We start from the raw sequence: 23,900 nt of genomic DNA on the forward strand, positions 1-23,900 counted from the left end.
AATTTTATTAATTTTTAATATGAAATTTCTTTGAGTGATGAATAAGAAATTTAATTAAAGTTTTGGGGCTAAGGGGGGGGTTTTAACCCCTAAAACCCCCCCCCTGGCTACGCCCCTGGTATCTTAGAATAATAGCATATGTTTACTGAGGGTTTTATATTGGAACCATTACATAAATAAAAAAATATATTTTTTTTAGTATTTTTTCAGTGAGAATTAATTTATCTCATACAAACACTTGTTGCAAGTAGTTCCTATCCCCACCAAAAAATAGCATCACATGTTGTGTTGAGGTAAATATTATAATTTTATTTTATGTGTAATGCAGGATGCTAACTAACGATCGCAAGAGAAGAAAGGCTTCGCTAGACATTAAGGAGAAGAAAGTTCGTCTTGTATAATAGTGCTTCGTAGCCGTCACAAAGCATATGATTTGACTGAGTAATTGAATTTTTTTGTTTAAATTCCACCTGATAAAAATATTTTTAGTGATAATTTAGTAGCATGTTATTAGAATTCGAGATGGTGGCCGTGAAAATTGTAACTTTCTATAATCCAAGATGACGGCTGTAACGAAACATGCAACGATGACGTCATACGCATCTAAGATGGCGGGCAAAACGCAAAGTGCAGCATTAGTGAGTGGGGCGCTCGACTTAAAGATGGCAGATCCCAAATGGCCGTCGGGGTCTAGGTCAAATATCCAGGTCAAGTTCATCCAATATGGCCGCTGTGACGTCACAATCCAAGATAGCGTTTCTGCTCCCGCTCCACAGCCAGAAGCCAATGTCAGCAGCCCCATTTGTACACTACTGACATATGTATTAATTAGCTCTTTAATATCCATTAAAAATAAAAATTTTCTCTCTTTTTCAATTACCATTCACATTTTAAAAAAAATGTGTGAGTGGAGTCCAAGCGTGACAGAAGGTATAGGAAACACATTTCTCTTTGGTTGAGGTCGTAGATCAAAAAATATATATGCAAGTTTGCGAATGCTAAATTATGCTATTGCGCCAGTATGCAAGTTTGCAAGTCTTCAAAGTGTAAGTATGTGAGTTTGCAAGTATATAAGTATTGAAATGAGAAAGTGTGCAACCATGCAAGTTTGTAAGTGTGCAAGTGTGCAAGTAAAAATGTGCAAGTATGCAAATGTGCAATTGTGCAATAATGCGACTCAAGTATGAAAGTGTGCAAGTACGCAAGTGTACAAGTATGGAAGTGTCCAAGTACGCAAGTGTTAAAGTTCTTAAGTATGGAAGCTTGTTAGTATGGAATTTTGCTAGTATGAAAGTGTGCTAGTATGCACATATGCAAGTGTAGAAGTATGCAATCATGAATAACATCGGCGCGGGGCCCTGGAGCCGCCCTTGATGAATGTGTTCCGTTTTTATAAAATCTCCTAGCTAAAAGTATTCAATAAATTCTATCACATGGTCAAAAGCCCTATTATTTATTTCAACCATTTTAACTTGTGCTCTTTTGAACATTTACTAAAAATTAAGTTTTTATATTCATAAAACGTATTATTCAGAATTTTTTAATGTTAAACACTTTTTTTCAGTTTTTGCAGTATCAAACTTTATTTTTCCTTTGTTGTCTACATGTTTGTTGGTAGAACAGAGGACAAGTTATCAATTATTCTCATTGGAGACATGAATGTAAATTTTCTTTGGGAGAATCTAAGCCATTTGTTGACTTTCTCAGAGAGCATCTACGTTTTATACTAATAAATCTTTTTATTGTATCAAGAAACACGATTACTACCATTAATGTATTCACATGATATCTTTACACGTTACCAATTGTATTATATATAATGATTCAGTTAACGTTGGAGGAAGCTATGGTAGTAGATGTAACTCTTAATGAATACATTTACTCGAATTTACTATAAATACCAATGATGAATTGATTGTTTCAAAAGGATAAAAATTGAAATATAAAAATTTCCTTTTTATAATCTTTTATCGTTATAATTGATTAAACTTTTGCCGTTCAAGTTTTACAGTACATTTAAATCACGCTAAGCAACTTATAAAGTGCTTACGTAAGCACCCGCACCTTTCAATTTATAATATATTATATTATATATAATGGTAGTTTGGTGTGACCTCGTTTGAACAATAATTTAAAAAAATATCAACATTCACACTTTCACTTCGCCGATATTCCTCTTTTCGACTGGCCAGCACAAATCTTTCCCTAGTATTCTAAACTATTGAAATATTTTAGTAGTATATGAATGTTCCTCCGGAAACAGGATGCAGGTTGTGGAGCTGTGTGTCCGATCCGCTATCTTGGATTGTGACGTCACGGCGGCCATCTTGGATGAATGTAACGGGACACAACGTAACGGGACAAAACGTAACGGGACACAGCGTAACGGGACAAGTATATCACGGCGGCCATCTTGGATCCACAATTTTGTTTTCTCAAACATTCCAGCATTTTGTTTTCCAACATTTTGAATTATGACGTCACCGTTGCAATTATCGTTATGATCGCCATCTTGAAATTAAGACGCCATCTTGGAAATCCGCAATTTTTATGTTAGAAAATCGGGAAAAATTCCAAAATTCATCAAAAAAATTAACTAATCGAATTAAATAATAAAAAATCGTTAAAACCACCGTTGCACTTTTTCGTGATGGCCACCATCTTGAAATCACCCGCTGGAGGTCACTATCTTGTTTTCGTCCGCTAGAGTGTGCTGATACCATGTTGGTATAATTATCTGGTCACCATAACTTGGTCCTCAACTATTGACATTGAACTTTGACCTTGACCTTGAAATTTGACCTTGACCTTGAACTTTGACCTTGACCTTGAAATTTGACCTTGAACTTGAACTTTGACCTTGACCTTGAACTTTGACCTTGACCTTAAAATTGACCTTGACCTTGAAATTTGACCTTGACCTTGACGAACCTCATGGATCCGACATTTTATGTTCAGTACATGCTACCAGGAGCTACCACCTGCTGGAGTACGCCATAATGTGTGTGTACCTGTATTATAGAGTACATTTCCATCTGGATAATTTTATTCTAACCCGCTACAGTGCAGTAATCATTTATTATGGAGGTGCACCCGCCATCTTGAAATTCGGCCGCCATCTTGAAATCATGTAATAATGTAGCTAGAAAAGCGGGAAAAAATCCAAAATTCATTAAATAAATTTGTAATTCATATAATGATTTATTGGATCGACTAAGGTCCTTGGTTCGATCCCTGACCGAAACAAAACAACATTAATTAAAAAAATACTAAAAAAGTGTTAGGTTTGAGATAGTAAAAACACCACAAGTTCTTTTAAATAAAAATTTATTACATAAATTCAATACACTACTACAAGTACAAAAAAAACACTGACAAATTACCAAAACCTTTTGGATTCCACGATTCAAACAGTCTTCTTATTGTACGGACTAAGCATTTTATGTGACTTTGAATGTCTATCCGATCTGTTCATCACCACAGCCAGAGACGGACTGAAGTTCATAGCACTTATATAGTCTCATTAGCCGGTACAACACATGAGTCAAATCAATAACCATGTTCATTATACGTCTCGGAGCATTTTTTATAATGTCGATGTAAGCAACCGAGACGTGAAATTAGTTTATTGCACTTATTGCACTGAAATTTTATTCTTTGAACATTATTAGAACAACCGCTTTTTTCATGTCTGCGAGCATTTGAGGTGATAGTAAATGATGCACCACAGTATTTGCACTGATGCGAAGTACGCTCTTCATTAATTGAAGTATTCAATGCTGACGAAACTTCAGCTGATAGTGGAACAGCACATATCGAAGTCCCCTCCAGTGTTGTCAGAGGCGTTGCCAACGGGATCTGCTCCAACATCGTCGGCGCCGACGTCATGGTTCCCGTAGTCGTTGGTACATCCTCCATCGAGTACGACGTTAAAGTCGGTAAATATGCCATCGAAGTCTCAAGAACAGCCAATTACACGTCTTATGCACCAGAAGAAACAAACTAGGTGATCCGTACACCGTCGACGGCAGTAACAAACTGAGCGTCCTGCTGTCTAGGACACTTTTATATACATTAACCGGTTTGAATAATACGCTAGTCAAATCAAGAACAATTTACTAAAATACTAGAGTCAACACACTATTAAAAAAATAGAAACCAGCAAAAAAAATAAAAGGCAGCACATTTGGAAGCACCGAAAACGAAAAGGCAGCACATTTGGAAGCACCGACAACGAAATAGCAGCACATTTGGAAGCACCGACTACGAAAAGGCAGCACATTTGGAAGCACCGACAACGAAAAGGCAGCACCGACAACGAAAAGACAGCACATTTGGAAGCACCGACTACGAAAAGGCAGCACATTTGGAAGCACCGACAACGAAAAAAAAACACATTTGGAAGCACCGACAACGAAAAGGCAGCACATTTGGAAGCACCGACAACGAAAAGGCAGCACATTTGGAAGCACCGACAACGAAAAGGCAGCACATTTGGAAGCACCGACAACGAAAAGGCAGCACATTTGGAAGCACCGACTACGAAAAGGCAGCACATTTGTAAGCACCGACAACGCAAAGGCAGCACATTTGGAAGCACCGACAAAGAAAAGGCAGCACATTTGGAAGCACCGACTACGAAAAGGCAGCACATTTGGAAGCACCGACAACGAAATAGCAGCACATTTGGAAGCACCGACTACGAAAATGCAGCACATTTGGAAGCACCGTCATCGAAAAGGCAGCACATTTGGAAGCACCGTCATCGAAAAGGCAGTACATTTGAAAGCACCGTCATCGAAAAGGCAGCACATTTGAGAGCACCGACAACGAAAAGGCAGCACATTTGGCAGCACCGACAACGAAAAGGCAGCACATTTGGAAGCACCGACTACGAAAAGACAGCACATTTGGCAGCACCGACAGCGAAAAGGCAGCACATTTGGAAGCACCGACAACGAAAAGGCAGCACATTTGGCAGCACCGACAACGAAAAGGCAGCACATTTGAAAGCACCGACAACGAAAAGGCACCACATTTGGAAGCACCATCATCGAAAAGGCAGAACATTTGGAAGCTCCATCAACAAAAAAAAAAAAAAAAAAAAAAAGGCAAAAAGGAAGCACAAGTTACGAGATCTAAGTCTTAGTTAGAAATCAGAATAAAAGAAATAAAAACATTAAATTCTTATAATTATATTATTTATTTATTTATTTATTTGCTTTACATTATACAAATGCAAGTAAAACAAGCCATTATTGTATGTAGCCAGCATTCCTCAGTTCCTTCAGTACGTAGGATATTTCTTTGATGCACGAATAGTTTCCTGCACAAAGCGAACCATGTAGAAGTCTTAGCCGGTCAACCAATATGTTTGGATCACGGTCTAAGAAGGGGAGGTCTGGACACTCCCCAACCTGGCCAGCATGCAAAAGTGGCACACCTAATGTCTCCGTAGTTCCGCTCCGCTCCACCATCTGACGAATAGCGCTGGTTGTTCTGCGGTGGTATTTTAAGCTTTGTTGTTTTGAAAAACTCAACATAATAATCATTTAAATTTTCATTTAAATGTTTAAAATGCATTAATCTCCAGATATCGATACAGTATTAAATTGGATGTGTTTATTTTTTATAAGTTTGTGAATTATTTCATAAATTAGGTCAATTAGGTTACGAAGTATAGTTTCCACATTGGCATTGGCGGGAACTTCATTGTGAGCAAGGAGCATTGATTGTTAGTAAAGAGAATAAGCGTATATTATTTTAATTGTGAAAATGCCTAACCTTTGTGTTGCACCTGGGTGCAAAACAAATTATCAGGCAATGTCGGACGAGAAAGTTGCAATATTCCGAGTTCCCAATGATGACAATGTTAGGCAATTGTGGCAGAAAGCAATTCCATGAGACAAGTTTGTACTTAAAAGGTCCCATTATGTATGCGAAAAACATTTTGTGGAAGACGACATTCTCACAAAAAAAGGAACACAAAGATCAGTTCGGAAACGTCATTGGAATAGTAAGTTAATTTTTATTATTTGTATGAATGTAGTCTAAAGATTACTTATTTTTGTATAGGCCCAACTTTTTTAAAAATGGAATGTATGATGTCGAATTTTATTAATGACCAGCACAACCCTGATAATACCTGTTTGTAAGTAGTTTGACAATACACCATTTTTTATTAAAATACAAAATTTGCAAAACGAGTGCGATCTCTTCCTTAAAAAAAATTATAAAAATCCCAAAATACTTTTATTCAGTGCTTTAAACTTTCCTTTGTTATCTTAAAATGCGCAGATACGGAATTCAAACTCGTTTAGGAGTAATAGCAGTTTGTAATTTACATTACAATACCTGTGCATTCATGCGGCTATCAATATTATTTTTGCTTGCTGTGTATGTGCGTCTTGTTTGTTTTCGAAAACTTATAAAAATGTATATATTTTTTATTTGGATATTGTAAGGCAATGTAAATAAAAAAAATTAAAAAATACGTCCCTACTATGCACCCAAGCTGAAGCGTCAACACTTGACATGAGACACGAAACATTGACGATGGCACTTATTTGTGTAGCAAATAATGTATTGTAAATGCAGGTTTGGTATTGTTATTTAAATACGTAAATCAGCCAAGTTATGTAATTTGATTCAGCCTTTAATTTTAAATGTTAAAATATAGTGTAATTATATTAAAATTCAATGCAGTGCATCAAATACTGTCGTAACTCTCTACGTTTGTAATTATGGAGAATAGGGCCACCATGGAAATAAAAAAAGTAAAAACAAAACTTATTTTACTTCCTTACATGATTCCTGATCATTCTGCAAAACGGCATTGCGATATTTCCAGTAATTTGCATAAAAATTACCTTTTTAAACGAGTGTATTTTTTAAAGTTTTATAGACATTAACAAATTAGGTTGCGGAAATGTGGCCCTATGCCCGATTATCACGTTACTGTGCGTCCTCCGGCGATGATTTTAAACTAGCGTTGTATCGTATATTATTTACCTCTTGTTTGTTTTTCACGAGAATTGACAAAATCATCATAACGCCTAATGATATATTTCCACCGCAAGACACCTAGCGCTAGAGTTGAATAGCGGACGTCGAACGAACTATGGAGACAGTAAGTGGTCACTTTTATCTGGCGAGTGTTCAGACCTCCCCTTCTTAGACCGTGGTTTGGATCTTTCCATGATGTGTAATCATTCTCTTCTACCTCCATCTTCCTTGCACCTTTATAATAAATATTATGATCTCTGATGTCTTCCGTTTTACCACCAACTTCAGGGTAACTTTCATGTTTAAGACAGTGATCATCGCAAGCTTGATCAGATTTATTTAATATATCACGTCGTTTCCACCGTTTCGGTCTCAGGACACCGCCACATTCATCGATCTTGGCAGCTTTAGGTGCTTCATCATAGTCTATGTCTTTGTCAACAGCCTCAGAGTCACTGTAACAATCACCGTAGAAGGAATCGTCTTCACCCAATTTACAGTAATAATTCGATGTTGATGATGTTGAAGTGTCTTCATCGTCTTCATGCTTCCTTTTTAGGAGTCCATCATTTTTACAAAGTAGGAAAGATCTACTTGAATTCGGCTGGAATATATTCTCACTTTTCACGTTAAGGATTCTTCCATTGTCTTCATTCTTCCGTAAATCATCAACTTCCTTCAATTTAAGTTCTTTGTCGAGATCGGAAGAGCCAAGAAAATTATTGTCGTAATGCAGATCACTCTTCCTTAGGCTAGTAGATTCATCGTTGTCCTCTAGCTTGTACGCAGTCTTGGCGCTACAAGTTCTGCCATGTCTTTTTAGGCTCTCTCTCCGCGTAAACGACTTGCTACATCGAACATAACTTATCATATTGCGCAGTGGATTTTTAACACAGTCATTCTTCTCGTGTTGTCTTTTATTCTTTCTCAAGATAAACTCTTTACTGCAAAACTTACACCTATGTTCTTTCGATACAGCGTCAGTTCCCAAATCGGAATTCATATTAGTTACTGAGACTAATGCCAGATACCAATTGAGTGTTTTAAATTAGATCCAATACTTAAATAGAAATTTTTTCATATTTCATCAGCGAGAATTAATATATCTCATGCAAAGGTACTTTATGCATGTGGTTCTGCTTTTCAACAACAAATGTCGCCACATGTTGCTTGCAGGTAAATAATATTTAGTTCTTTTATGCGGGATGCGGAATGCTCACCAACGATCGCAAAAGAAGGATGGCTTCGCTAGACTCCAAGGAAAAGGAAGTTCGTCTTGCATGTTGGTGCTCCACAGATGTCTCATGGCGTAATATTAATTTGACTGAGTAATGATATTTGTTAATTCCACCTGATAAAAATATTGCAAGTTTTGATTTAGTAGCAGAAATTATTGAATTAAATGTAACTCCAAATAAAATGACATGTATTATTAGACCAAAAAAATATCCATGCAGAGAGCGGTTTCTCAGAATAGTCAGAAACACTTGAAGAAACCACAGGAATGATTGCAAGAACACGGGAAAAACCATCAAAGTATTGACAAGAATAATCAGGAGCACACGGAGAAAACCATCAAAATATTGGCAAGAATAATCAGGAGCACACGGAGAAAACCATCATAATATTGGCAAGAATAATCAGGAGCACACGGAGAAAACCAACATAATATTGACCAGATTAATCAGAAGTACTCGGAGAAAACCACCAAATGTTTTCTTTGATATCATAAAATTACAGGAAAAAATATTTAAAAATAAAAAAATAATTAATTAAAAATTAATAAAAAAATTTAAAAAAAATAAAAAATATAAAAAATTAACAAAAAATGCCTAAATTTCCGGCTTGTTCGAAGAATTCTATCTTTGCTCAACAATGATAAGTTTACAAGCTAGCCGAAACTGTTTATGCATTTTTTTATTTTTTTATTTTTTATTTATTTTTTAATTTTTTATTAAAAGTTTCGTCAGCATTGAATACTTCAATTAATGAAGAGCGTACTTCGCATCAGTGCAAATACTGTGGTGCATCATTTACTATCACCTCAAATGCTCGCAGACATGAAAAAAGCGGTTGTTCTAATAATGTTCAAAGAATAAAATTTCAGTGCAATAAGTGCAATAAACTAATTTCACGTCTCGGTTGCTTACATCGACATTATAAAAAATGCTCCGAGACGTATAATGAACATGGTTATTGATTTGACTCATGTGTTGTACCGGCTAATGAGACTATATAAGTGCTATGAACTTCAGTCCGTCTCTGGCTATGGTGATGAACAGATCGGATAGACATTTAAAGTCACGTAAAATGCTTAGTCCGTACAATAAGAAGACTGTTTGAATCGTGGAATCCAAAAGGCTTTGGTAATTTGTCAGTGTTTTTTTTTGTACTTGTAGTAGTGTATTGAATTTATGTAATAAATTTTTTTTTAAAAGAACTTGTGGTGTTTTTATTATCTCAAACCTAACACTTTTTTAGTATTTTTTTAATTAATGTTGTTTTGTTTCGGTCAGGGATCGAACCAAGGACCTTAGTCGATCCAATAAATCATTGTATGGATTACAAATTTATTTAATGAATTTTGGATTTTTTCCCGCTTTTCTAGCTACATTATTACATGATTTCAAGATGGCGGCCAAATTTCAAGATGGCGGGGGCACCTCCATAATAAATGATTACTGCACTGTAGCGGGTTAGAATAAAATTATCCAGATGGAAATGTACTCTATAATACAAGTACACACACATTATGGCGTACTCCAGCAGGTGGTAGCTCCTGGTAGCATGTACTGAACATAAAATGTCGGATCCATGAGGTTCGTCAAGGTCAAGGTCATATTTCAAGGTCAAGGTCAAGGTCAAATTTCAAGGTCAAGGTCAATTTTAAGGTCAAGGTCAAGGTCAAAGTTCAAGGTCAAGGTTAAATTTCAAGGTCAAGGTCAAAGTTCAAGGTCAAGGTCAAAGTTCAATGTCAACAGTTGAGGACAAAGGTATGGTGACCATATAATTATACCAACATGGTATCAGCACACTCTAGCGGACGAAAACAAGATGGTGACCTCCAGCGGGTGATTTCAAGATGGTGGCCATCACGAAAAGTGCAACTTTGGTTTGAAGGATTTTTTATTTTTTAATTCGATTAGTTAATTTTTTAATGATTTATAATTATTTCTCGAATCTCTAGCATTATAATTACGGATTTTCAAGATGGCGGACATGACGTCATACTACCTGATGATATATAAGCATGGTAAAAAGTGGTGGGGGTCAGTCTGCCAGCATCCACCACGAGGGAAGGAGCCTGTCGCCATTTTTAATTTTTTTTTACCTCGTCGGGTTCGAACCGAGGACTCCGAACTCCGTGTCTAAGAAGTACGTTTTTTAAAAAACATATATTAAAATTTTATTAATTTTTTTTTATAAATTTAAATTTTTTTTTTAATCGGATAATAAATAAAAAAGTTAAAGATGGCGGGCTTAATGGAAATTGCAACGGTGACGTCAAAATTTAAAATGGCGGAAAACAAAATGCTGGAATGTTCGAGAAAACAAAATGACGTCATCCAAAATGGCGGATCCAAGATGGCCGCCGTGATCTACTTGTCCCGCTATGCTGTGTCCCGTTACGTTTTGACCCGTTACGTTTTGTCCCATTATGCTGTGTCCCGTTACACTCATCCAAGATGGCCGCCGTGACGTCACAATCCAAGATGGCGGATCGGACACACAGCTCCACAACCTGCATACTGTTTCCGGAGGAACATTCATATACTACTTATTTTTTTTGGAAATGAGATTTATAATGCAATTTTTAATTTTAAACAATATGCCAAAGGGTTATGTGTTTCCATAACATATACTGAGATTTAAAAAAATTAAACCTTGATAACATGTATCTTATGATAATACAAAAACAAGTTTACTCAAAAAAAAATTGGTTGTCTGTAAAGTCAGTTTACGGACGATAGTTTAACGTGACAACGTCATAACAAAACATTGATGAAATGATTGCATACTTTTATGAATAAAATTGAATTATTTTTAATTTAATAATAAAAGAATAAATACTTGAAATAATACTAGTAATCAGATTTTGAAAATGCAAGAATAATAACCTTTATTGCCGAAATTGTTATTGTAATAAGCAATAAAAACCACATTAACTTTTCATGAAACAGTTCACGTGTAGATGACTTGTAATTAATTTTAAAAACGGGCGTTTAGATATAAAGTTTAAATATTATTATGAACAAGTTTTTATAGAAATAAATTGTAATCAAATATCTATCATCAATTATATGAATCACCTTAATTTTTTAGTCAATTGTAACATAACCATTTATTACTGCACTCGCCGACAGATGCTACTTTTTTCAATAAAATTTCGGCATTAACCCTTTGAGGCACACAGAAATATATTAAAAATAAATTAGAATCTACTTGTAACTTTCAAGGAAAAATTAAAGCAGTCAATAGTAGTACATATAGTAAAGTATTTCCGGAAACAGGCTTTAAGGCTGTGGAGCCGAGAGCCGGTCCGCCATCTTGGATTGTGACGTCACGGTGGCCATCTTATATGGTTGTGACCTTGACCTTTGACCTTGACCTTGACCCCGTCGGCCATTTTGGATCCGCCATCTTGGATCCGCCATTTTGGATGACGTCATTGTGTTCTCGAAAATTCCGGTGATGTGTTTTCCGCCATTTTGAATGATGACGTCACCGTTGCAATTTCCGTTACGGTCGCCATCTTTAACTTTTTTATTTATTATCCGATTTTAATGAAATTTTTTTTAAAAATTATAAAAAAATTCATTTAAGAAAATTTTAATAAATTACTTATAAAAAATAGTACTTTTACGCCACGGAGTTCGGAGTCCTCGGTTCGAACCCGACGAGTGCAAAAAAATTAAAAATGGCGACCGATCCTTCCCTCACAGTGGACGCATGCAGACTGACCCCCACCACTTTTCTTAAAGCACATATATCGTCACCTAGTATGACGTCATGTCCGCCATCTTGTCTTCGTTGCTGGAGACCACTATCTTGTATTCGTCGGCGAGAGTGCGCTGACGCCATGTTAGTTTAGTTCTTATCCGCTAGAGTGCAGTAATCATTTATTACTGTGACACCCGCCATCTTTAAATTTGGACGCCATCTTGAAAATCCGTAATTATTTAGCTAGAAATTCGGGAAAAGTTCCAAAATTCATTAAATAAATTTGTAATCTATATACTGATTGATTGGATCGACTAAGGTCCTTGGTTCGATCCCTTGTCGATACAAAACAACATTAATATTTTAAAAAAGTACCACTAAAGTGTAAGGTTTGAGAAAATAAAAAACACTGCAAGTTCTTTTAAAAAAACTTTTATTACATACATACTACACTACTACAAGTACAAAAAAAATACACAGACAAATTACTAAAGTTTTTTGGATTTCTCGATTTCCGCATCAGCCACCCACGAATTAAAGCGAGGTGGAAAGCCCCACCACTTGACGTAAGACCGTCCATTTCTTCGTTTTATAATCTTCTCCACCAAGTACGTATCGGGATACAATGTAGGCTGAATCTCTTCGGCATAGAAGCCTCCATGGATAGGTTTGTGGTCCAAATCTTCGAGGTAGTAGGTCCTAGGCTCTGATTCACGAACATGTGTCACACGGAAAAGTTCGGGACTCCAGTTTGCAGTGAAACCTTTCTCGAAGATACCTTTCTGCTTGGAGATTCGCACAATGTCACCGACGTTAGCTTTACGCTTTCGTGGATCTTTCTTCTTCGTGTTGGAAAACACTGTTTGAAGCAAGCGATTGTCCGTTACGTCCTTTGGCTTCATTTTCGTGGTAGAATGCACCGTGGAATTATACTCGCTTATTAGTTTCGGCAAGATGTCAAGCCACTTGTAATTTCCGTTAGCCGTGAACTTCCGCCACATCTTGGAACGCAAAGTTCTGTTAAACCTTTCGACAACGGAGGCTTTGACATTACTAAATGTAGAGTAGTGTTTGATGCCATACTTCTTCATCAAAGCCTTGAAGGTTGCATTGTAGAATTCTTTCCCGAGGTCCGTTTGCAGGTGCGACGGTACACGTCCATCACGCAAAATATTGTTAATGGCCTTGGCTACGTCAGTTGCCGTCTTTGATTTGACAGGTCTAGCCCAAGCGAACTTGCTATAAATATCGATGACTGTCAACATGTACTTGAAACCTTTATTCAATCGGGAATACGGTATCATCTCAACAAGGTCCGCCTGGAATAAATCGTCAATTCCACGAACTATGACTTTGCGACGAAGGTATTTCCGTCTAGCAGGAGCATGAAGTTCGCGAGCGATTCCGGTTCGACTCATTGTATGTAGCCGGCTTCCCTCAGTTCTTCAAGTATGGATACTATTTAGTTGATGTGCGAATAGTTTCCTACGCTAAGCGAAGCATGTAGAATTCTAAGGCGATCAACTAATTCATTAGGGTCGTCCCAATATACATAGTCAAATATCTGACCACTTTCTAGCTTTTTTAACCTTCGCCATGTATTGTTAGTTCACTGAAGAGATTAGCGAGAATGTCGATTTTTTCATGATCTACGTCTTTATATACACCACTATCTGGATCGTTATCGCGAAAATGTGCGTTGGTTAGCTCTAGCAGTTTTTTGTACTCTTGTAAGTCTTTGTGAGAATATCCTTTAGGCTCCCTGCGAAACAGCAATTCGTACAGACCCGGAGTCCCGCGCGTTTTGTACTCTGCTACGCGTACGATGTTTCCTGGTAGAAAGTCTATTTCTTTAGCACCGAGGAACCACTTATTATATTTTCTGTACACTCCGTAGGTCGTGTCATTATTCCGGCTCGTAAACGATATCAGGTATGGTCGGACCATTGCATTAACTTGATGTCCCTTTTTCGGTATTTTTTTCTTGTGCATGGACTCTGTACTTGTTAAGTACTCTTCTTCTCGATCCGGTTCATACTTTCTCTTCTTTACAGTCGGCATTTCATCTTCAACTTCTGTCTTCACAATGATGGCTGGTTCTTCCTTGTTTTTAAGTTCGTCGAGGCGACTAGTGATTGGTTTAAATATCTCCTCATTTTCCATCTCACGTGCAAGTCTGGTTCGTCTAGCAAGTAGATATTTTTCGCGAACAGACTGTATAGCTCGATGAAGGTCACTGGCCAGGTCCGACATTGTACTGGCTGAAAACTTATTGCAAGACCTCCTTTTATACTTTTTTATTCGTTCGCAGAAACTTCTTTCTTGTGTTTGGCTGAATCTGAATTTGTTGACAAGTGAGATAGTGATGCTTTCAGACTACTTTGAAAAGTCCTCAGATCGTCCCGTCTTTGTGCATTCGATACTTCGATCATGTCGCGAATGCGAGAATCCGAGGCTTCCACGCGCTGGTCTATGGCTACGAGGTACTCAAGTAATTCCTTTTTCACCCCGTCTACTTTTTGAGCCAGTAGCGAAATGTATTTGCGGATAACGTCGTCATGAGACTTGAGAGCAGTACGTAAGTCTCGACTGCTACGACCGAAGTTCGAAATGCTATGACTCATGTTTGGCGATAAACTGATCGAAACCTCGTCTGTACCTGCCCTTATATAGAGGCCAATCTTTGACTATAACTAGGAATCCGTGTTCTTCTTTCCAACACAAGGAGCACATGTCTTTCAATTCCTGGAATGTCATGTCGGTGTTTACGTGATCGTCATAAGCGTGGCGTAAATTAAGTTCGTCCATGCGAAACAAAACTATGACATTTGCGTTGTCTCGTAGAAGATGTTTTGGAATACGACTGTACGTCTGACACAGGTAAACGCAGTCTACCTTGGCGTGTCTGCCCATGGAAAAGTACTCTTGTATTATGCCTTGTTTCTCGCACATTACATCGTCGAAAACAAACACGGAATTGGCTTTTGCTTCGCTTGGAGGTACAACATCGGTATTATCGCTAAACGGAAAATACTCCAGACCATCCACCAAGCGTAGAACAGTTGCTAGGCGCTGGTACTTTGGCTGTTGCAACGACTTGGAATACAAGTAGACGTTCTCGAACCGAAGACCATTTGGTTCCTCCAGTAAACTCAGTAAAACACATGTCTTGCACCAGTTTGACGGACCCGCCATTATGCATCGTACGGCAGAAGGCAACAGTAAGCCATGTCGTGATTCACGCGCACTAAATACATCGTCTTGCGTAATGCGTACGGGCAAACACACGTCTTGCTTGACGACCTGCATTGTACTAAAGTAATTGTATAAAAGAAGCGTATTTATACTTTCTGGTCAGTTGTGCGTAATGACTCGAAGAGGTAAGAACAAAAAATACGTCGGTGCGGGACTCGTAAACTCGCTGATAAACAAACTACCATTCGAGCTACACATTCCCGGCTACAGATTTTGCGGCCCCGGGACTAAACTAGCGAAAAGGTTAGCTCGAGGTGACGTGGGCATTAATTCTCTCAACTAAAAGTGCAAGCAGCACGATATCGCATATTCATTAAGCAAGGATCTGGAATCTAGGCACAGAGCAGATCAGATATTGGCACAGGAAGCCGAAGATATAAGCAAATCGTCGAACGCGGGACTAGGAAAGAAAATCGCAGCGTGGGGCGTATCTAAAATCATGAAGGCAAAGACAAAATTAGGACTGGGTGCTCGTCGAACCAGCTCCATCAAGTCAAAGACTAACTCACGCAAGACCAAGAAGCGCAAGACTGGCGCAGGCGTGCAAAAAGCCAAGCAAAAATTACAGACTCTTGACAAGAAGATTATAGGAGGATTTCTTCCTTTGCTTTTGCCTGCATTGGGTGCTCTCGGCGGCCTCATCGGTGCAACGAGCGGTATAGTGCGGGCAGTCAACACTTCGAAGAATGAGCGCAAGCAGTTAAAAGAAGCACAGCGACACAATGCCAACATGGAAGCCATTGCCATCGGTAAAAAAAACGGCGCAGGACTCTACTTGCAACCTCACAAGACAGGACGAGGCATGAGGAAGAAACGATTGAAAAAATCCTAAGTTCTTTGCCGAAACGTCCGCTCACCAACGTAGATTTAATAAAGTACGCACGCAAACTGAAAATACCAAATTTCCGCGGCGTGTTTATGCGAGACACTTTGCCCAGTAAGCCAAAGACACGTGAGTGCGCCATAATTAATTTAGACACGTCAGCGGGTCGAGGCACGCACTGGGTTGTCTATGAAAAGACTGGAAACATGGCCGAGTACTACGACAGTTTCGGTAATTTGAGGCCTCCGCCAGAACTGCGACAGTACCTGGGCCGGTCCACTACGTTGTTTTACAATTACGAAACGGAACAGAAGCCAAATCAAACAAACTGCGGACACTTGTGTCTTCGCTTTTTAACAAACAAAAATTAGCTGACAAATAAAAAAAATTGCTACTTAAAGGTTGTGCAGTGATGATAATTTATAAGTCATGTCGATAACACTTACCCTGAAAGGTCACGCATCTGAGCTGCGGGCGGTTCATTTCCCGCCTCTGGATTTAGACGGAGAATGGTGTATCGGACTCGTACATTTTCAAACGTATAATGCCATACCGAACATTGACGAGGAAAACTGCAAGATCTGCTTCCTGAAAAGCGATGGGACCGCTCATGAAATACGGTTACCTGTTGGCTCTTATGAAATTGACGACATTGCAAATTACATCAGGGATATGTTACCACAGGATGTAGACTTTCAACTGCGTGGAAATCCAAACACTCAAAAAAGTATTCTAACATGCAGTGAAAATGTCGACTTTACGAAACCTGGCACCATAGGTACGATGCTCGGATTCGAATCAAAGGTGTATGATACAGGAAGAACGTACGAATCTACGCGCGTAGTAAACATTTTGCCTGTGAATGTCATAAGAATAAACTGTAATTTGGCAAGTGGAACGTATCTCAACGGAAGACTAAGCAACATGCTGCACGAGTTTTCGCCGATGGCCCCGCCAGGATATAAACTGGTAGAAGTACCGCAAAGTATCATTTACGTTCCAGTCGTCGTGAAGTGCGCACACGAAGTCGTCGTCCGAATCGTTGACCAGCGAGGACGATTGGTGAATTTTCAAGACGAAGAAATTACATTACGTCTGCACTTGAAGCGATGGGCATAAAGTTCGTAACACCGAACAGTTATAAAAGAAATCGTATTGCCGTGAATAAGAACAGTTCTCTACCAGACATCGGTGCATTAACACCTGACAACATAAAGTATCTGTTCAGTATTGGACAAGTGCCGAATAAATATGGAAGACGAAATCCTCAACGTGGAAGATCCGGTCATTTTTGAAGACAGCATTACGAAAATGGAATTGCACGAGTACCAGCCTTTCCTGCTCGGACCGTACGCACTACCATCGGAAGTACGCATTGCAGTACAACACCAAGATATTTGTACTTTACCTTCGCAGTCATTTCTACGTATAAGAGGCACGCTTACAAAAGCGGATGGTACGCACCCGACAACGACATCAATATCCTGCAATGGTATTCTTCACCTAATCGAGCGCATTACATATGTACTCAATGGCGTCGAGGTAGACCAGACGAGAGATGTAGGCATAACATCTGCTATGAAAAATTACCTTTCGCTCACGCCAAATGAACTGTCTGCTGCAAAGATGGCCGGTTGGGCTCTCGAGGATGAATATAAGCTTCCGGTTTATGCCGAAGGGAAGTTCGAAGTTTGTGTTCCTCTGTCCATGCTTCTTGGATTCGCTGAGGACTACAAGCATATAATCATTAATTCGAAACAAGATCTCGTACTGCTTCTAGCCAACACGCACATTAATGCAATTGTCGCCGCTGCAGAAAACCCTCAAGATGTCTCGCTAACACTACAGTCTATCGAGTGGATGCTGCCCCACATCCAAGTGAGCACCGTTGAACGAGTCAAGATGTTGAAGAACATAGAAAATGGCAAGAACTTCGATGTACCATTCCGATCCTGGAGCCTGGAAACTTATCCTGGCTTGCCTCATAGTCAGCGTATCAATTGGATAGTAAAGTCCAGCTTCGCCACGGAAAAACCAGGATACATCATCGTCGGGCTTCAGACCGGAAGACAGCTCAATGCAGGAGTAAGTCGCTCCGTATTCGATAACTGTCAAATACGCAATGTAAAAATATTTTTAAACAGCAAAAGTTATCCGTACGTTGACATGAACATGGACTTTGAAAGTGTAAGATTTCTTCTAGCATATCAAATGTATGCCAAGTTTCAGCAAGCTTACTATGGGCAGAGACAGTCACCGATACTGAGTCCTGACAGTTTCAAGAACAAGGCACCGTTAATGGTGTTTGACGTTTCCAAACAGGATGATCGAATAAATTCAAACATCATCGACTGTAGGATCGAGATAACGACTAGCGGAAATATTCCGCCAAACACCTATGCTTTTTGTCTGATACTTCACGATCGGCTTGCATCGTACAATTGTCGAAACAAACTTGTGAGAATCCTGACATAAATACTGTTTCGTTTTAGATAATAATTTAGTTACGACCGAGCATTGCTAGCGACAACATGTACTGCAACCTGCAAGGTTTCCAGAGTCGAAATGGATTCGTGCTCAAGGAAATTAGCGTCACCTCCGGAGACAAGACTCTAACACGCACTTTCCGACCTCCCTATCCGTGGAAACTACTAGACGAAAAAAGTAAACGGTCGAACGAATGGCTATGTAAATACTACAATGGCCTGAAGTGGGACGAAGGAAAAATTCCGTACCACCAAGTGAAAAACACACTTCAAGATTTACTACTGCAAAACGAAATAATATACGTTGCCGGACCTGAACAGAAGAAATGGCTGAGCAAGTTGTGTGACGACGGAGCAGCTGAAATCGTAGATATACAGACCGACTACGGCTGTCCTTCCCTGCGCAAGCTTAGTGCAATATATGACATGCAGCCACGTGACAAGTTTGAACGTGTCTGTGCCTGTACAAACTCGCAGTTAATGCAGAAATGGCACACACAATGTTAGTAGGAGCCTGCATATATAAATGGCGTACCTACGTACGTGCCTTCAGTTGACGTTCGACCTGCAAGAAGATGTTTACGTTTCATCCTGCTAACGTGTACGTGAGCGCAAGACCTAGCTTCAGCAGTGTCGAGTACAGCTACTGGGATTCCGGGTATCTACGTACATATACAGAAACCTGTGATGGAGGCGCTCAGCATTGGCGGTTTGCGCACTTTCCTGTGTCCTACGAACCGACTCAGCAGCTGGTAGCTTGTTGCGAACCTGGAAACTGTGTCGTCTATCACATAAGACCACACACAATCCTTCCTGCCAGCATCGCTGAGGTAGTCGCCTCGTCTGCATGTGCAACACCAAACATGGACGTGTTGCAACCTGTTGCGACCTGTGATGCATCTACGCAGACGTCCAAACGGTGTGCGTCTCGTCGTCGCAGTTCAGGCAGTGAATCTGTCCCAACTAGCACTGAGCCAAAGCCCAGGTGTAGACGTGGTCACAGACGTCATCGACCATGTCTTGTCGGAGTTGTCAACATCGCAGAAGATGACCAGCTGGAAACCTGTGTTCCTGATCCCGTGACCGGCGAACCAGTTAGAACCGGAGTCAACAAACCAGTTGGAACCGGAGTCGACGAGTCAGTTCGTGCGGCATTAAAGACTTTGCTTGTGAAAATACTTGATTCCTTAACCTAATGTGTATTTGTGTATGTTTTATAAATAAATGTGTAAAACTTGAACTCGTGTGTTTTTTATTTCTATAATTTTTATGTACCTAATAAAAAAATAATTTTAAATACAGACAATATTTTGACTCATGTAGTATACCAGTAGACCGCAGGTATATAAGCGAGGTTCAGACGACTGGACCAGCAGTTCACCTCTGGCCGCGGTGCAGTACGGACGTGCTCTCTCCATTAATTGTCGTGAGATTTAGTTATGTCGACCGGAATAGAATGTTTACCGACAGCAGCGGGGACCTCGATGGTAGCAACGATGATGGAGACGGAGATCCCGATACCATTTGCTTAGGAGACCATGGCAGCGGAGGGCTCAATGGCTGAGGTGACGACAGCTGTGAAGATCCCGATACCTGCTGCAGAGGAGACAACGATACGTGCTGTTCCACCATCAGCTGAAGTTTCATCATCAGCAATGGATTCTTCAACTAATGAAGAGCATACATCGCATCAATGCAAATATTGTGGCGCATCTTTTACTAAACCTACGAATGCGCGCAGACATGAAAGAAGCAGCTGTCAGAATAATGCTCAAAGAATACTGTTTCAGTGCAATAAGTGCAAAAAGCTAATTTCACGTCTCGACAGCTTACATCTACATTATAAAAAATGCTATCGAGAAAGTTAAGTGTGAGTATAATTCCACGGTGCATTCTACCACGAAAATGAAGCCAAAGGACGTAACGGACAATCGCCTGCTTCAAACAGTGTTTTCCAACACGAAGAAGAAAGATCCACGAAAACGTAAAGCTAACGTCGGTGACATTGTGCGAATCTCCAAGCAGAAAGGTATCTTCGAGAAAGGTTTCACTGCAAACTGGAGTCCCGAACTTTTCCGTGTGACACATGTTCGTGAATCAGAGCCTAGGACCTACTACCTCGAAGATTTGTACCACAAACCTATCCATGGAGGCTTCTATGCCGAAGAGATTCAGCCTACATTGTATCCCGATACGTACTTGGTGGAGAAGATTATAAAACGAAGAAATGGACGGTCTTACGTCAAGTGGTGGGGCTTTCCACCTAGCTTTAATTCGTGGGTGGCTGATGCGGAAATCGAGAAATCCAAAAAACTTTAGTTATTTGTCTGTGTATTTTTTTTGTACTTGTAGTAGTGTAGTATGTATGTAATAAAAGTTTTTTTAAAAGAACTTGCAGTGTTTTTTATTTTCTCAAACCTTACACTTTAGTGGTACTTTTTTAAAATATTAATGTTGTTTTGTATCGACAAGGGATCGAACCAAGGACCTTAGTCGATCCAATCAATCAGTATATAGATTACAAATTTATTTAATGTATTTTGGAACTTTTCCCGAATTTCTAGCTAAATAATTACGGATTTTCAAGATGGCGTCCAAATTTAAAGATGGCGGGTGTCACAGTAATAAATGATTACTGCACTCTAGCGGATAAGAACTAAACTAACATGGCGTCAGCGCACTCTCGCCGACGAAAACAAGATGGTGGTCTCCAGCAACGAAGACAAGATGGCGGACATGACGTCATACTAGGTGACGATATATGTGCTTTAAGAAAAGTGGTGGGGGTCAGTCTGCATGCGTCCACTGTGAGGGAAGGATCGGTCGCCATTTTTAATTTTTTTGCACTCGTCGGGTTCGAACCGAGGACTCCGAACTCCGTGGCGTAAAAGTACTATTTTTTATAAGTATTTTATTAAAATTTTCATAAAAGAATATTTTTATAATTTTTAAAAAAAAATTTCATTAAAATCGGATAATAAATAAAAAAGTTAAAGATGGCGACCGTAAAGGAAATTGCAACGGTGACGTCATCATTCAAAATGGCGGAAAACACATCACCGGAATTTTCGAGAACACAATGACGTCATCCAAAATGGCGGATCCAAGATGGCGGATCCAAAATGGCCGACGGGGTCAAGGTCAAGGTCAAAGGTCAAGGTCACAACCATACAAGATGGCCGCCGTGACTTCACAATCCAAGATGGCGGACCGGCTCTCGGCTCCACAGCCTTAAAGCCTGTTTCCGGAAATACTTTACTATACTACTGTCAATGTTGCTTGTTCTTGTTAGGATCGCCAGATAGCAGCACAAATCTTACTCACGCGAGGTATTTCGGCAATAACACTGAAACATTGCAAACAGTAACATATTTATAAAGTGGTATCATAGAAATACCAAAACGAAACAAAGGGTTTTAATCTCCAACCCAGACGCTCGTGGTGCGCTGGGGCCGAGATAAAATTCGTCGAGAATATTTTACGTTTTTATGTCTTCCAGTGCTTTAAATGATATGCAATTGTGGCCCCGGGCACAAAATTTTATTTATAATTCATTAATAATAACGCCCCTCGCGATAAACAAAGGAAAATATGTATTAACGAGTGCCTGGTTGCCCCGGAAAGCGGATAGATAGCGCGATTCGTTAAGTTCGCGTCTGTCACCGTAGATGACAGCACCGTAGGGGAATAATATTATTTCGTTTCTATAATACGATTTTATAACAAATATGCACCCAAAATACACCAAACTTATTTATAATGTGTTACAATATTTTTTTAAACATTGTGCAAACGATCCCGGGTGTAATTTGAATTATTATGTGTAACTGTAAAACACCATTGTTCGTACAAAAACGTATTTGAAAATTCAACATTACTTTTAAATAACCGTACCGATTGTGCTGAAAATCGGTGAAGATCGTTAAATTACATAGTATTAATAATTCAAACGACGAAAACATGATTGACAAGTCAAATCGATGGTTGTCCAATCGAGTGGAAGAAAGATGTGGCGCAAGCGTATAATGAGCGTAACGGGACACATCGTAGTGGGACAATGTGCGTTACGGGACACTTTTTTGTGCGTGCATCCGGCGTTCATCGATTTATTAGACGTTGTCACGTCAAAAACTTTGTTATAATTTATAAATTCTAAACTCTTGCGCTTACTCTTGAAGTCTTCACAAAATTGCATTGTTTAAGTTTTTTATCATTAAGGTTAGTTGACAACGTGCAACAAAAATTATTCAATTTTCTTTAAAGTAACAAATACTTTAACGTGTAATATTTTTTTAAAAAGCTTTAAGTTAAAAAGATCTGAAATAAATTCTTTCGCAGTTTTCTTTAAACTGGTTTTTAATTCAAAACTAACTAAAGCTCGACTCTATTGTTTGCTTATAAATAACCAGTGTACGCCTTCAACTATAAAAGTAGCGTGTATCACCCATTGTCGCTTTATTTCTTGGGTTCGTGAACCTACAGTCTCTTTTCCTCTCCACCAAAATTGTCCGATACCAAATCCATGGTCACCAATGAAATTAAAGGTAAATAAACTCAGAAAGGATAGTAAAAACGTTGGTAGCCCGCCACTATAGCAGCTGGAAAACAACGCAATTAACGGCAATCACCTGCGCGGTCCCTAATGACTGAGTCTGATACAGGACACTTTCATTTTGCCAGCAGCCAGCCCCTCTTCTACCAGTGAGCCTCCCAAATTATATCTCGCCAAAACGTCTATTTTCACCCTCCCTCCCCCTCTAGGGGACACCACCAGGTCCCATAAACCATCCTCCCTTTTCGGCGACCCGACCGGCTTATTCGCCTGGTTTTCCCTTGACGGGTCAACGCGTGCGTACTTCCACCGGCCCCCGCCAATGAGATCGGAATATTCCTGGCCCTACCCCTTCTCAATGCGGTCACCCCTCCCCAGACCGTGTAGCCGCGCACATTCGTGTTATTTTCATGTTGGTCCACCCCTGTCTCTTCTTCCGAAACACACCCGCGTCCTCACACCGACACACACTATCACTCTCGGGCTGCATGTGCTGCATTGGCCGCTCTTCTAGTTCCTGCATTTTAATAACAGTTCTGAAACAACACATTTAAACTAACGCCCGACATTCACCCGCCCCCCACCCATGAGGTACTTGAAGCTGCCAGCGCCTTCCCCCAGCAACCCCCGTCCCGACCAAGGGATTTAAGTGACAGCTACACGTCCCTGTACGATGTACCTCTGGACGAGACCCGGAATGTGTAAACAAACACAGTGGTGGAGTAAAAATATTAAATAATATAACGTGTAGGAAAATCCACACTCGCTCTGTGAAACACTCTCCGAATTAAAAACGTGTCACACAACGAGGATTATTTTTTATGATGCCATCACTGTC

The 23,900-nt window shown here is 39.6% G+C and overlaps 1 protein-coding gene across 1 annotated transcript in view; it reads right to left on the bottom strand.

Annotated features, from left to right (window-relative positions):
• Positions 1-23,900, bottom strand: part of LOC134527149 (uncharacterized) — a 290,286-nt gene that overhangs the window by 185,953 nt on the left and 80,433 nt on the right. The gene's annotated exons all lie outside the window — the stretch shown is intronic.

This window comes from Bacillus rossius, chromosome 1, assembly GCF_032445375.1.
Source record: "Bacillus rossius redtenbacheri isolate Brsri chromosome 1, Brsri_v3, whole genome shotgun sequence".
NCBI classification, from domain to species: Eukaryota; Metazoa; Arthropoda; class Insecta; order Phasmatodea; family Bacillidae; genus Bacillus; species Bacillus rossius.